Raw genomic sequence first — 15,199 nt, forward strand, 5'->3', positions numbered from 1 at the left:
TTTACACTAGCAAAGTCTCTCTCCTTACAATGCCAAGTGACCACAAGTCCATTTCCATTCCATATGGGTTATTTGCCCAGGGTTCAATGCTCTGGGAAAGCAGAATTTTTCATGCTTCCATATAGCATTGTGGTATTTTTGTACTTTCCTTGGCTTTTCTCCAATCAGTCTCAAACCTGCTTTCCTGCAAAGTTTTGTGAAATATCACAGTAAGGCCTGGATGGCTGCCATGTGGGCAGGAAAGTTTGGATTTTCACACACACACATGGCAGCCATTTTTCTGACCATGTCCTTTTGTTGGCCATTTCCTTCTCCCGCCTCTAAGAGGCTTTCTCTAAAAATTGGCAATATTATTATATTTGTATAACATTATAACATTACATAACATTATAAGAACACGAGAAACAAGTTCTCTGAATTCTCACCATTCATTTTTTTAAAAAAGTAAGTCTCTGGCACTTTTCATTGGAGAGATGAAAGGGAAGAAACACAATGAAAGGGACAGAGACTTGCTTTGCTTTTAAAAAAAAATGAAAGCAGAGATTTCAGTGAACCTGATATACAGGTTGTTATAGCATTATATAAATTATATAGCATTATATAACAATACTCAATTGCCAATTTAAAAAAAATAATAAAGGAGAGGGTTGCCAGCCATTGTTTGGCACTCAGAGGGAGTCAAGGACATGGGGTAGGGCACCATTGATGCAATGTCATGATATCACTTCCAGGGAAACCCCAGATGTGATGTCATGATGCTCTAGGAATTTCTGGAAACTCTAAACGTGGAGTTTGTGGCAATTCCTACAGCAGTGTGATGTCACTTCCAGGCTTTCCTCCAAAGTGATGTCACTGTGTCACACTGCTGGCAGTTGTAAAATTTATTTTTCTCCTGCTGCCTGATGGAGCAGTGGCAGGAAGCAGGGGTTGCCGATCTCCCACCTATAGTGGGAGCTCTGTCAACCCTACTGAAGGGGATTGCCACTGCTGGGGGACTGGGACAGGGAAACTCCTGGGAAACCTACCTTGTGGAAGCCACATTGCTGCTGACCTGTATCAGAGGCCTCAGAACAACAGGAAAATCACATAATGCTGGGGATGCTTGGAATTACTAGAACAGGGAATGAAAATGAAACAGCCAATTTTATAATGCCCCTGTATGTATATATGGTGTGGTCTCATTTGGAATACTCTGTGCAGTTTTGCTCACTGTATCTCAAAAAGGACATTGCAGAGTTTGAAAAAGTACACAAGAGGGCAACCAAGTGGATTAAGGGGTTGGAACACCTTTCCTATAAGGAAAGGCTGGAGAGGCTGGGACTTTTCATTTTAGAAAAGATACAGCTAAAGGTGGGGGGATGTGATAGAGTTTTATAAAATTATGCATAGGGTATACAGAGTGGACCGAGATCCAGAACAGTTAGCTGTGTTAGTCTGTAGTTGCAAAATAGTAGAGTCAAGTAGCACCTTTAAGACTAAGCTTTCGAGAACTACAGCTCTCTTCATCGGATGCAGAGTGGACAGAGAGAACTTTTTCTCCCTCTCTCAAAATACTAGAACTCAAAGGCATCCAATGTAGTTGATGGGTAGTAGATTCAAGACAGTCTAAAGGAAACACTTCTTTACACAATGAGTGACTAAAATGGGGAAATTGCTGCCAAAGGATGCAGTAATGGCCACAGGCATAGGCAACTTTAAAAGGGGATTAGACAGAGTCATGGATGACAGATCTAACAGTGGCTTCTAGCCCTGTTGACTAAAGGGAACCTCCACATCGAGAGGTAATAAACCTCTGCATACCACTGCCACGAGGCAACTTCAGGGGAAGGCTGCAGCCTCTATGCCCCGTTGTTGGCTCTCCATAACAACTGGTTGGCTTCTGTGTGAGACCGGATGCTGGACAAGATGGACCACTGGTCTGATCCAGCAGGGCTCTTTTTAGGATCTTACATTCTTATATTCTTAAGCCTGTCCCATCCAAGTAAGGACTGGCTAAAAACCTTGTACGTGTACAAATTGGCCTTACTCTGCAGTGTGTTAGCCGACTGAGACCTAACCATGTATCACTATCACATACCCTGTTACATGCCTTGAGTGCATTCTCTGTAAGGAGCGGCAGTTAGAGGATGGTCCTTCATTTGGGCTGGGGATGAACCAGATGGGCTTTTGGTCCCTTCCAACTCTTACAATTCTATTATCATCATCATCATCCTATTTAGTGAAATAACCCCTATTTTAAACGAGCTCTGTCCAATGGGGATAACTAACAGAGTCACTGTAAGGATTAAAACAAATATATGGGAACTTCAATTACCTGTAACACTCTGGCTTTAAATACATGCTGTGCCTTATTGGAACTATTTCCCGCCAACTGAAGGTTTGGCCTCACCTCTCCAAGAGGACTGTGCCAATTGTGGAGTGTTTCTCTCTCACTGGGTGCATCACGGGAAGATGATGGGGCCATCCTCTGTTAGGGCTTCCTTTAATCCCTTTGCTTGTTTACAAAGTTAGAGAGGAGAGAGTGCACAAAGGAAAGAAAGGAACACAGGCTGTCAGAGCAGGGCCTGGTGTGTAATGAAACAAACGACAAGTGTTTCTTCAAACAAAGAATAAAGGCCATTCCCAGCCAATGGGGCCCACAGAGCTGCCTTTGTATGCAGGGCCTCAGGTGCCCCCGCTCTACACAGCTCGCTGCAGAGAGCAGCAGCACATGAATCCCAAGAACTGGAGGCAGGAGGGAATTACCCAGAGGAAGCCTGGCCTATAAAGGGCCCTGAAAATATTCAGGTATGTCGTTCCACTTCTGGCATAGAAAGAAACAGGAAGTTATTATCAAGTGAGCATGAAGAGTTTATTTTTGAAGCCCTAGTATACTTATTAAAGATCTGACTATTAACAACCATTAGCTTATCAGAGAGTACTTTCTCCAATATGCTATGAATAATAGAGGTGAATGATCAACATATGCAATGATCAGTTGATGCATAAAATATTGGTAACTTTGAAGAAGATGCTTTCCAGTCAGCATCTTCTCAATTGCTCTGAAGTGGCTCTGTACTGGTGAATACCAGAGAGCTTACAGTCTTCCACTTAGAGATGGTTGTGAAAGTTCTTGGTACCTCTTTAGTTCGTCCACAGATGCTCCAACTGAAATCCACTAGCCTATTCTTTACATGGATATTCTAAGCAGTTAGGCCAGGATAATCACTTCACGTTCTCAGCATCCCTAGTGAACTGGGCCATTTTCTGGCAAAGGTTGATAGCCATCTGGCATGCAGTGTTTGGAAGATTGCTATAGGCACATGGGTCTGTCTTCATCCTCTCACTTCTTAATCATGTGTTCTCTGCAGTGCGCTAAGGTAACCCCGTATCCACATGAAAGATTATTATTATTCATCAGCAGCACATCACTCAACTCTAGGGAATCTTGTTACCAAATCTCTCTGCTTTTACCTTGGTGCATCTTCTCATTTTGTTCCAATTTCCACACTGAAAGCAATCATTATTAGGGGAATGACAGGTGTGAAGTGAGGAATAAAGAGAACTCAGTACAGAGAAAAGGGATAGCCACAACAAGAGAATTGCTAGTCCTCTTGGCTAACATGAGCCTGTGCAGATGGATTAATTACTCTGAATCAGACCACTTGCCCAACACTGATAACTCTGCAAGTTCCCAGGCAGATTTTTTTCCTCACCTTATTCTTGTCAAGTATGGCAGGCTGTGGGACAGAGATAGAGCCAAGGGAGCTTCATGGCTGTGCAGGGATTTGAACCCATGTCTCCTTATTCCAAGTTCAAATTCTACTTGCTACCCTATACTGGTTCTTGAGGACCACCTCTACAAAGGGACAGTCCAGATTCATTGGGACTGTAAGGTATGAGGATAGCCAATAGGCTACCTCTGGCTCAATCACACAGTCTTCCCAAAGCATCAGATATAGCAGCACATGGATCTTCCTGGGCTTGTCAACATTTAACTAGCCAAAGAAGCTCAGCATGTGCCTTTGGCATGGAGAATCCAGTTTATGGCATAGTCTCTGTTTTCCCATGACATAAACTTATTTCTCCCTAACTCCACATACACAGAAATGCCTATGGGAGCTCATTACACTTGCAGGCAAGCAATGGTGATGAGGTTGCTAAGGACAGTAGCTGTTTGCCCTGATGGTGTTCCTAAGGTTACAATATCTCTAGGGTTGCTACTTTTTTTCTAACAGGGATCCAGTGCCTCTAACAGTTGTGTGCCTACAATTTCAACAGTGCATTCTTCCCTGGTCCGGAGGAGATGCTGCACCTCCTAAATGCTGGATGACCATGAAACAGCTAAAGGCTCAGGTCCCTTGCAATAAAAATATGGCAACCTAACACATCACACACGGTCCTCCTGTGCATGTTTACTCCTTCCTGGTGCCATTGATGGGACTTACTCCTAGGTATTTATTTATATCCTGCTTTTCGCCCTGAAGGGAGCCCAAAACAGCTTACAAAGCAGCTCCTTCCCTGTTAGTAAATTAGATTGAGTGACTGGACCAGTGTTACCCAGGGAGCTTCTATGTCAGAGTAGGGATTCAGATCTCCTAGTCCAACACTTTAATCACTTCACTGCAATAGTAAGTGTGCATGAGACGCCAACATTAGTCTGAAGCAACTGTTAATAGCCACATGAGTTACTTCATGTTGTAGAATCCTATGTGAGTATCATGCCCAATGAGTAAATTTCTCCGAGCTATTTCACCATGCTTTAATGTCCTCCAGGAAACAAGAATGAAATCTTTGGTACCCGATGGACCATTGTGATGCCTCATTAGTGTGATGTTTGTACACAGCTCAGAAGGTAGTGCTGTGCTAATTATTCTTAATAATCCCTTCTTCCCAAACAGGGAGGCAAGGCAAGATGGGTTGTAAAATCGTTTGATTTTGTTTTTTGTTTTTAAATAATTTATTTTTTAAATAAACCAACAACTACTGGGGCAACACATTTCAAAACAAGCAGAATCATGGCTCCTGAATATTACCATCCTATTTTAGAGACCTGATATAAATATAAGCTCAGTTAAGAAAAAGATAGTTCAGAGTTTTCAGGAACTCCATGTGACAATTTCATTTATTTCAAAGCAGACAGCAACCGTTACAATGCATGGACTGATCTTGTTCTTTTTATACATGTATTGTATAGGTCTGCATCCATAAAAGCAAAATTATTATATTAGTTAAAGAAAGGAATTCTTTTTGCCCATGCCATTTGCTTTCCTTAGGGACTTTATGGCTGCTCACTGACTAAAGTCGGACATACATTTGATTAAAACATGCATAGATTTGCACTCCAAATATAACGATGGGAGACAACTGCATTAGATATAGGAATTGGATACAGGAATACAGTCCATGTAGCTGTCCTTTTAACAGCCTTTGATCTGATGACAATGTTGACAGTAATACTATGAAAAGCTTCTCCTGCTGGTCTCTGCACAGCAAACCGCTTTTAAACGTATAGGAACAAGCAGGGCAGGTTTTATTTCTGGCTAGTTGCCAACTCAGCTGGAATCATTGTGTGGTTATGCCAGGTTATTTTTTCCCAAGAGGAACATGAAAGAAAGTGAGACCAGACAAAAGGAATTAATTTGGCTCTGTCTTGAAATCAGCATGGAAGCATCAATACATTCCCAGGTGCCAGCCAATGGTATTCTCCACAATATATCATGAAATCCTGTAAGTCTTGGATGAAAATCACACATGCATTGTAAAACACAGGAAGGTTGACATGGGATTGTAAATTAATCTTCCCGAATGGCCATCAATCGAGTTAGAAAACTGAGACGTGCATATTTAAAACTGCCTTTATGTTTTTCACATGTGCACATCAATGACAAGAGAGGGGATGAAAATTGCTAAAGATGCATGTGCAAATTTAGCCTAGGGAACCAAACTCTGTCTTAGAGAATCCTTGGAGATTTGGGGGTGGAGTTTGGGGGAGGAGCTTAGTAGGGTTGTGGTTCCATAACCCACCCTTCAAAGCTGCCATTTCCTCCAGAGAACTGATCTCTGTCTCTTGGAAATCAGCTGTAGTTGTAGGAAAGCTCAAAACTCCACCTGGAGGTTGGCAACCCTAACAGCCTTACTTGCCTTATTCTTTTGATATATCCACACTACAGGCTTAAGTTGGTTTAACAGACATCCCTTTTCCCCACAGAAATCTGGTGATTTTACTTTTATGAAGGGAACATTGGTTATCTAAGAGAATTCTCATAATCTCCACTCAACAAAAATTAGTTTCCTAGGATTGTGTGCAGAAAGCCATGACAACTATGCAGGTATAAGCTGGTGAAAGTATGAGAGGTAATTATGGGGGATAGTGCAATGTCATGGCTAGAGTATCAGGCGAGGTCCAGGGGGACTTGGGTTCAGATCTGCACTCTGCAATAAACTTCCCTGGGTGACCTTGGGCCAGTCACTCTTTTTTCACCTATCTTACTTCACAGGGTTGTTTTAAAGTTAAATTGGAGGTGCGGAGAACTGTGTATGCTACTCTGAGCTCCTCAGAGGAAGAGCAAGATAAAAATGCAAGATAGTTTCAGGTGGATAGCTGTGTTGGTCTTTAGCAGCACAGCAAGATTCAAGTCCAGTTGATCTCCAAGATGCAAGTGGGCTTGAATCGCCATCTTCTGGGCATGGAGCAGGGGTCACTGGGGCAGTTGGGGGGGGATAGTTGTGAAGTTCCTGCATTGTGGAGGAGGTTGGACTAGATAGCCCTAGAGGTCCCTTTCGACCCTATGATTCTATGAATAAAAATGCAAGAGGCAGATACACTGTTTTTTGTCTTTGCTGCTATTAATGGACACTGTTGAAATACTGGAATCGTACTCTGGATATTCATATTTCAGATCTATTTTTAATTTCCCAACTGTTACCACTCTGATATTACATAAATGCTTCATCAAAAAGGAGCCTTGTGGTACCTGGAAGACCAACAGATTGATCAAAGCATAACTTTTGAGGGCTAGTAAAGACTACTTTGTCAGTTACAGTAAACCAGAGGAAATGCAAGACATTAAACAAAACTAAACTAACTGAAGCTTCCTTTGACTCATTTAATCCATCACCAATCAGCACCACAACTCTCAACCATTTTCAAGCCTGTTGAAGCTGCCTAATATGGCACGTCCTCACTCAGGACTATCTACTTTGATGGGCAACACCTCCCAAGGGCCCATAAAATGGCCTTTCTTAGCATCTGCTGTTGGAGATGTTTTTATTTGGAGAATCTGGGCCCTTCAGCATAATAAAGCATGTGTTCCAGCCACAACCTCTCCCTTGTTTAAATGCCATGGCTGTTGGCCCAGGAACCTCTCGTGGGATGTAAAAAAAAGCTGCTTTTCTATGTGTACATAAAACAGTGGAGACTCGCGTTTGAATCCAAGTAGCCATGAAATTTAGTAGTTGACCTTGGGCCAGTCACTCTCTCTCATCCTACTTCACAAGTTTACCATTATGTAAGAATGGCTGGGGAGAACCAGCACACTGCCCTGGGCTCCTTAGAGCAGGTCTAGGATACAAATGTGCTAGATCATTAGCGTTAGGCTAATTTGGTTAAGGTATGGACAGATGTCCTCCGGCCCTTGACATTTCTGCTTTGACAAATGATTGATTGGTTTAGATCCATTTAGAAACAAAACGGTGTATCTCACCCTTGTAACACATACTAGGCTAAACTGTTCTTCACTTTTAGTATGCAAAGTGTTTTTATGAGCGTCATCTCATTTTTACAACAGCAACCTTGTGAGATGGTTATTACTCCCCCCCCCCTTTTTATGGATATAGCGTAAAGTGTTTTGTGTCAGGCTCGAGGCAAAGACTTTACTGCAGGTCTTCAGGGTTACTTAGAGCTCAACAGTTTCTTCATTGGACCACAATGATTCAGCTGGTATACAGTATACAGAAGGTAGTATACAAAATATAATCTGTGGAGAAAATGGGTAAGTTACTTGTTCAAGGTTGCCACTCAGCAAGACAGAAAAAGAGTCTTGTCTCCTGTGCCAGATACTGAAACTGAGATCCGAATTCCTTCCAGACCACCTCTCACTAAGAGAACCAGCCTCCACCACACTCCCACACCAGGAATAGAGCAGAGGAGTCTTGGCTTGTCATGATTCTGATATCATGAATCTCAAAGTAGAGCCATGTGCCCTCCCCCCTGTGTCTCCCACCCTCTCCCACACCCCTTCACTGGGTCCAGTTCAGTTCCCAGCAGTATCCCTTCTGATGCTGATGATGTTGAATTCAGGAACACACAGATTTATGATGGGAAGAAACTGTGCCTCAGTTGGTGACATTACTTTTCCTTTTGTCTGTATCCAAGACTGTCATTTGATAGCCAGCATAGCTGTATTCCAATCTTCCTAGCACACACAGGTGGCCTGGCTGGGCATCTCTTGCCAACATTCTGACCTATATGGAAACTGGAAACTTTTCCTAGGGGTCCTGTCCATCCGTGGTCCTCTAACAATTTTGTACAGGAAGCAAATACACATAAAAATAATAATTTAATATTTTTGTACAAGATGGGAGGAGTAGCTTCCCAATATACTTAGCTGCACTTGGTATTGGTTACTGCATTTTTCTTATGTCTCTTCTACAGCCAACAACTGCATTCTTGAAAATGCAGGTATTTGGGCCATAATCCTAAACTGCAGGGGCAGGGGAGAGACAAGAGCAGATGCAACCAGAGGTAATATGAAATTTATTGTTGATCCTGTGGCTGAGAGCTTAAGCCACTTTCCACATTCCCTTTTCCCATTCACCACAGAGCAAAGTGTGGCCTCAGTGTGTGTGTGGGGAGAGTATCTCATTTTATTCTTACATTTTTGTAAGAAAGGTTAGACTAAGAGATTAGGAGCAGAGCCAACCAGCGAGGGGGAATCAGCCTACCCAAAACCTATACTATTTATCCTGTACTCCACAACAGTCCTTTTAAAACCAGCTTGTAGGTTCAGCAGGGTGACTGCAGGGAGATCTCTTTAAACTCCTGCCTGAGCATATGGGACGAGGGAAGCAATCCTAAACAGGTCTTTTTGGAAGGAAGTTTCATTTTAACCAATGGGCCATACCCTCAGGGAAGTGTTCTTAGGATTGCAGCCTTAATCTTTAATTGAAAAAAATTAGGATTTCTCACACAAGCTGGAATTCATTTGGCTTCATTCCTGCCTTCTTTTCTGCTGGGGAAGTCAGGCCATCTTCCTGTCACAGTGCCAAGAACTTCTTACCTAGTAAACCATGCTTGCATTCTTGTCATAAAAGGGACCCAGACTCCTGCTGACCCAAAATTGATTAATTAAAAAGCAGTTTAATTCTGTCTCTGGTCAGACCAGAGTGCAGAATTACTATGGATGCAGATCTGCAGCTGTGCCCTGGCAGACATGCTCCACTCAAGAGGTCCAGTAGCAGAAAAAAAAAATCCTTGGCAGCTTAATCTCTCCTGCTTGCTTTCTAAAGGACCCGTTCCTACACACTTAAACAAGTAAGCTCTTAATAAATCTGAGGACTTTGGCCCAATGATTTGTCTTAATTTGGATCGTATTCTGTTTTGAGAAAACACTGCCCCCCATATTTTCCATTCACCTCACAAGAAGACTCATGTGATCACTGTATTAGTGTTTGTTCAGTCTGTGTAATAAATGAGCTCTAAAGCAAGTGTGGATAAAAGCACTGGTTGGATAGGAGAGGTTCCAACTTTGTGCAAAAGCAGGATGCAACTAGAAAGTACTGCAAATCCATAAGCCTTATTCCCATGGTCAATGTGATTCTCAGAAAGGATGTTATACAATGGTCTAAACTGTGAAAGCTGCCCAGCATCCTGTCTTCCACAGTGGCTAGTCTTTCATAACACAATTCAATTCTGAAATATAATTCATACATACAGTACTGTGTGACTGCCCGGGTCCAGGTCATTCGTGGCACTGTGGTCAAGATCAAGTCTCCTAGTCCTCAAAACCAACATAAATAAGCTTCCACTTGCTCTCCCCTGCATATTAGCACTCTGACCAGCTGGTACCAGAGGCAAGCAAGGTTTTCTTACAGTTTTCTCAGCATTGCATTTATTTTTCAGTAACTCACAGTGATGTCTGTTCTGAATTCAGAGATTCGTATATAAAAAATTTAGTCAAATACTGGCCATTTTCACACTGTCTATAAATCGTGTGAGACTCACGGAAAGCTGCCGGCTTCCTCACGCGATTTTTAACACCGATTTATAGACAGTGTGAAAACAGCCACACTCTGCCTCTTAAGTCAGAATCATCAGAGTGGATAAATTCACTTCAGTGTTCCATCTTTATAGGGACTTGTGACTCATGTAGAAGATGCCACGTTCATCCCCTGAAATCTCCAGTTAAAGGACCTCAGGTATTAATTTTTTTCAAAAATATATATATGCCACCTCTACAGAGTCCTGCTTGAGGGAGCACACAACATAAAACAAGAGAAAACCATAAATGAAAGCAGGGCCATTTCCACACAGCTTACCTTGTTGTGGAAAATAGCGAAATCTCACGCGAGAAGACGCTGTTATCGTGTCTTCTTTTGCAATAACAGCATCTTCTCGCGTGATAACAGCGTCTTCTCGCGAGATTTTGCTATTTTCCACAACAAGGTAAGCTGTGTGGAAACGGCCCAGGTATTAGGAAAGACTTTTCTCTGCCTGAAAACCAGAACAACTGCCAATGAGAGTACACAATATTAATGGCTTTTTTGCATGCTTGCTTACAGCAGGTTTTTTGGGTATTCAGCCTACAAGGGTCGGAACCGCTTTGAGCTTCTGTAATTCTGCATTTCAGAGTGTTGAACCAAATTGGTGTCTGGTTTTTATTTCTCCAATAAGAAAAACGCTGCATTTCTGCTGCAGGCTTTTGGAGGGAAGACATCATCAGTGGTTTCAACAATGTGTTTGCATGCCGGTTTTTTGCACATGCATTACAATGTTGTAATGTTTGGACATTAGAGGGGGTTGCAGTTATCCTCTACCTCACCTTGTACTTGTCCATCAATGACGGGACACTGTTATTTGAGCTCCAACTTTAACAAAATTCCTGTGCATTGATTGGCTGAGGTGTTCTGGGGGGAAACTTTAAAATATTAAGCGGAATTCAGGGCTCTTTGTAGATTTGTTTCTGTTAGCTATTGCATTTCCCTCCCCCCAAACATTGCAAGGATTTTTTTTTAAAAAGGAACTTTGCAATGTTGCAACATTGTTTTTTTAAAAAAAATTGGTCTAAAACTACAGGGAACACAGAGACTACTAGACAAGGATGTCGTCCTAAATAGCTTGTGTTGGTGAGAAGACAATTTACTTCATACAGCTGAGGTTAGCATGCACGCACAACACATAAAAACAATAACATTTTATTTTTAAAAAATGGCATGCACACAGAACACATAACAAATGATGATATTTTAATTTTTTTTTTAAAGGATGATGGCCGAGATTAGTGGGAGAATGGAGGGAAAGGTGTGGTACACGCTGCTGTTCAACCAATCAGGATGCAGGGGGATAAAGGGGAGGGCAAAATGCAGGGGCAGGGCTTACACCAAAGAAAACAGTCTGCATTTCAAAAACCCATTTTTAAACTTTGCTATAAAAATAAATGGGGTTATGTACACATAAAAAGATAAACTGAAGAAAACCCAGGGAAAAATCGATTCTGCAGTAGATGTAGCCTTTCACTGTGCAGAACTCAAGAATATGGAAGCAATTTGAAGACTGAACTAAGGTATTTTGACCAATTGTGCAGAACTCAGGGAATACATTGATGCTATACAGGGTCAGAACCGATGAAAAAACCACATGTGGAAAAGTCCTGAGCTACGTGCACCAGTGACCTGACTCAGTATAAAGCAGGTTTGTGTATATACACACCCCTTCATAGTAAGCCAATGAAGGTGTTTCTTAAGGATACTGATGCCTGAGGGGAAAATTGATAGAGATACAGAAAAATGGAACAGTTGCTCAGTAAACTGTCCACCCTGAGCCTGCTATTGGGAGGGTGGAATATAAATAAAAATAAATAAATAAATAAATGAACAAAAAATTACATGAGCAGCATTTCTATCTTATTGTTGACTGCTGGTTAAGGATGCTTTAGTTACTCTAGAATTCTTTTTCATCACCAAGGTACTCACCTAAGCATATACCCAGGGCTGGATCTAGGGTTCCTGGCACCCAGGACAACCCAAGTCCGGCCGCCCTCTTTGTGACGTCATCATGCAAGGAAGCACGCCGCCAGCGGAGTGGCAACAGCGCCGGCGGCTGGGAGGCCACCCGCGCCACTCGCCTGCCCGGCTGAGGGGGCAGCCAGCTTGCCACATGCTCCCTGTCCTGCTGGGCAAGTGAGTGGCAAGGAGGGCTGGGAGGCTGCCTGCGCCATTCGCCTGCCCCGCAGGACAGGGAGCACACAGCAAGCTGGGTGCCCCCTCAGCCGGGCAGGCGAGTGACGTGGGTGGCCTCCCAGAGCTCCATGTCTTTCACCTGCCCAGCTGAGGGGGCGGCCAGCTTGCTATGCCCTCCCTGTCCTGCTGGGCAAATGGCTCAGCCGCTCGTGCTGCTGCTGGCGCACTCCCGGTGGCTGGCAGCTGTGCCTGGCGCCTCTTTGGTGTCACCAGGGGCAGACTAAACCCTCTGCCCCCTTGATCTGGCCCTGCATATACCCTGGATACGCAAATTCTTTCTCTAATTGTTGTGTTTATTCCTAAACTTCCTAGTCCCTCCTTGAGTCAGAATGATAGTCTCTTTGTCTAAGAAATGTCTACTGTTACTATCTGTTCTTCACCCAACCAGCTCCATATAACACTTCCTTTGCTCCCCTCAAACATGTATTATGGTAAGTTGTGAGCATCAACTTTTCCCATTGATACAAAGACTTACTAGACAATGGAGGCAATCCTAAGCAGAGTTACTCCAGTCTAAGCCCATTGAAATCAATAGGCTTAGACTGGAGTAACTCTGTTTAGGATTGCACTGAATATCAATGAATAAAGTTGATACTTCCATCAGAACATCAAGTGTATTGAATCAGGGTTGACATGTGGGTGGAGATAGTCAAATCCAAGTAAGTAAGAGGGAGAAAACTGGATTAAATTAGATGCTGGTGATTTTTTGTTCAACTGGTGACAAATGCGTATGACTATGCACGTGGAGACGTTGTAGGAGAGATTAATCCACATTTTTACCCTTAAAATTTTCCAATTTTTTCAGAGGATTACCCCTGGTTTGTTGATCCTGCCACTGTGGATTGATTGTGATCCATATGGAAGGGCCATCCATCGATATTAATTGTATGTGACAGTATACCACCAGCATTTTAAATCCTGTCAGGAGTGCATATATGCTTATCTGCCCAGCAGCCCTTTTCAGAAGAAGCATATTACTGATTACCAGGCATTAGAGACAAATGACGGAGGATGTCTTCCTCCATCATGCCTTGCCTGTCAGAGGTACGCAGTGACCACTCCACACCATAACCCAAGAAGTTGGAGATGAACTCAATGGCTTCTGCGTGCCTAACAGGAAATTTTTCTTGGAGCAGTAAAACCTCCTCAAGTGTTGCAAACTTCTTCATGAAACTCTCCTGAGTTTGCTACGTATCATTGAAAGGGTGGGCAGAGACTATTGTTTGGAGAAGAAATGCCCAAAGCATCCCCGCTTTTACCTTAGCTAATCATGATCTGGATTTTGGCTCTGTGGAAAGGTCAGTCAGTAATGCTAGGAAAACTAGAAGGCAATAGGAAGAGAGGAAGACGTAAAACTAGATGGCTTGACTCAATAAAAGAAGTGACATCCTCCAGTTTGCAAGATCTGAGCAAGTCTGTTAATGACAGGATGTTTTGGAGGTCTTTCATTCATAGGGTCACCATAGGTCGGAGGCGACTTGACAGCACATACACACACACACAGAGGATCAGAAGGACCTTTGGTCTGATCCAGCAAGTCATAATGTTTTTATGAGGCCTGATAGACAAGTTTGTCTTGAAAGAAGACAAGTTTGACCTTTAATTATGCCTTTCATAGATGCTTATTTTTTAGCAGTGATGGAGTATAGAAATTTTAAATGTTCTACATAATTTTTGGGTGTATGTAACTGAATCCAGCAAAGGGGCTTACTTTGTTGGCAGCTGTGATTAAGTACCCATCCTCATGTATTTTATAGTCATGAAACAATGCTGGGGAGGTAGTGAAATGCCTCTGGTGAGATTAATTAATTTGTTTGGGTACAATTATTGTCATATATCCAGGCAAAAACTACACATCCTTTTCAAATAGGTTTACTGCTTACATGAGATTTTAGAAATAGTTCATGTTTTGCAAAGATAAGCAGTAGGTTTCTAATAAAAAAGGGAAAGATCTGACGTCACAGAATCACCTTATCAGACAAAGCAGAATGATTAAAGCATGCTTCTACTTACTTTCTATATTTATTGTGGACATACTAAACAAGAGTTGTCATATGTTTCCATATATGGCAGTGATTAGATTATATTTGGCATGGAACTCATTAAGAGGGCAATGGCTCCCCACAAAGAATTCTGGGAATTGTAGTTTGTAGGGGGAGCTAAGACATTTTTGTTCAAGATATTTAGCCTGCTCATAAAATTGCACTCATGTTTGAAGAAGGGAGCTTTGACTCTCGAAAGCTTATACTCTGAAAATCTTGTTGGCCACTGAATTCAAATCCTGTTCAGAAAACTGCAGTTTCTTAAGGGTGCACTGTGAGCCATAACATTTTATGTGAGCTAACAGAAATACTATTAGGCTGTATTTAAAAATTCCAATTTGCTGTGCTCATAGAAGTACATCTAAGAAACTACCTTGTGTGTTGGCAATATATTTTACACATGTATATGTCAAGAATCTTTAACAAATGCCAAAAAAGCAAGTGTCAGGGGTCACAATGGACTCTGCTGGGCAGGACATCGGCTTGCCTGGCTCTGTCTTCAGAGGGGTGTCAGGGATGCTGCAGGACCCTGCTCTGTGGAAGGAGGGGCGGTATACGTCACTCTGTCTCCCTCTCAGTCCACTCGCTGGCCTGCTCGACCTGTCCCAGCCAACCCTCTTACTCTCCATCTCCTTCTCCACCGTCAATCTTCCTCCTCGCATCATCCTCTCTCTTTTCTCCACTCCTACTCCACTCCATCACTCCTACACAACCCACCA

The sequence above is a fragment of the Eublepharis macularius genome, chromosome 2 (assembly GCF_028583425.1).
Source record: "Eublepharis macularius isolate TG4126 chromosome 2, MPM_Emac_v1.0, whole genome shotgun sequence".
NCBI classification, from domain to species: domain Eukaryota; kingdom Metazoa; phylum Chordata; class Lepidosauria; order Squamata; family Eublepharidae; genus Eublepharis; species Eublepharis macularius.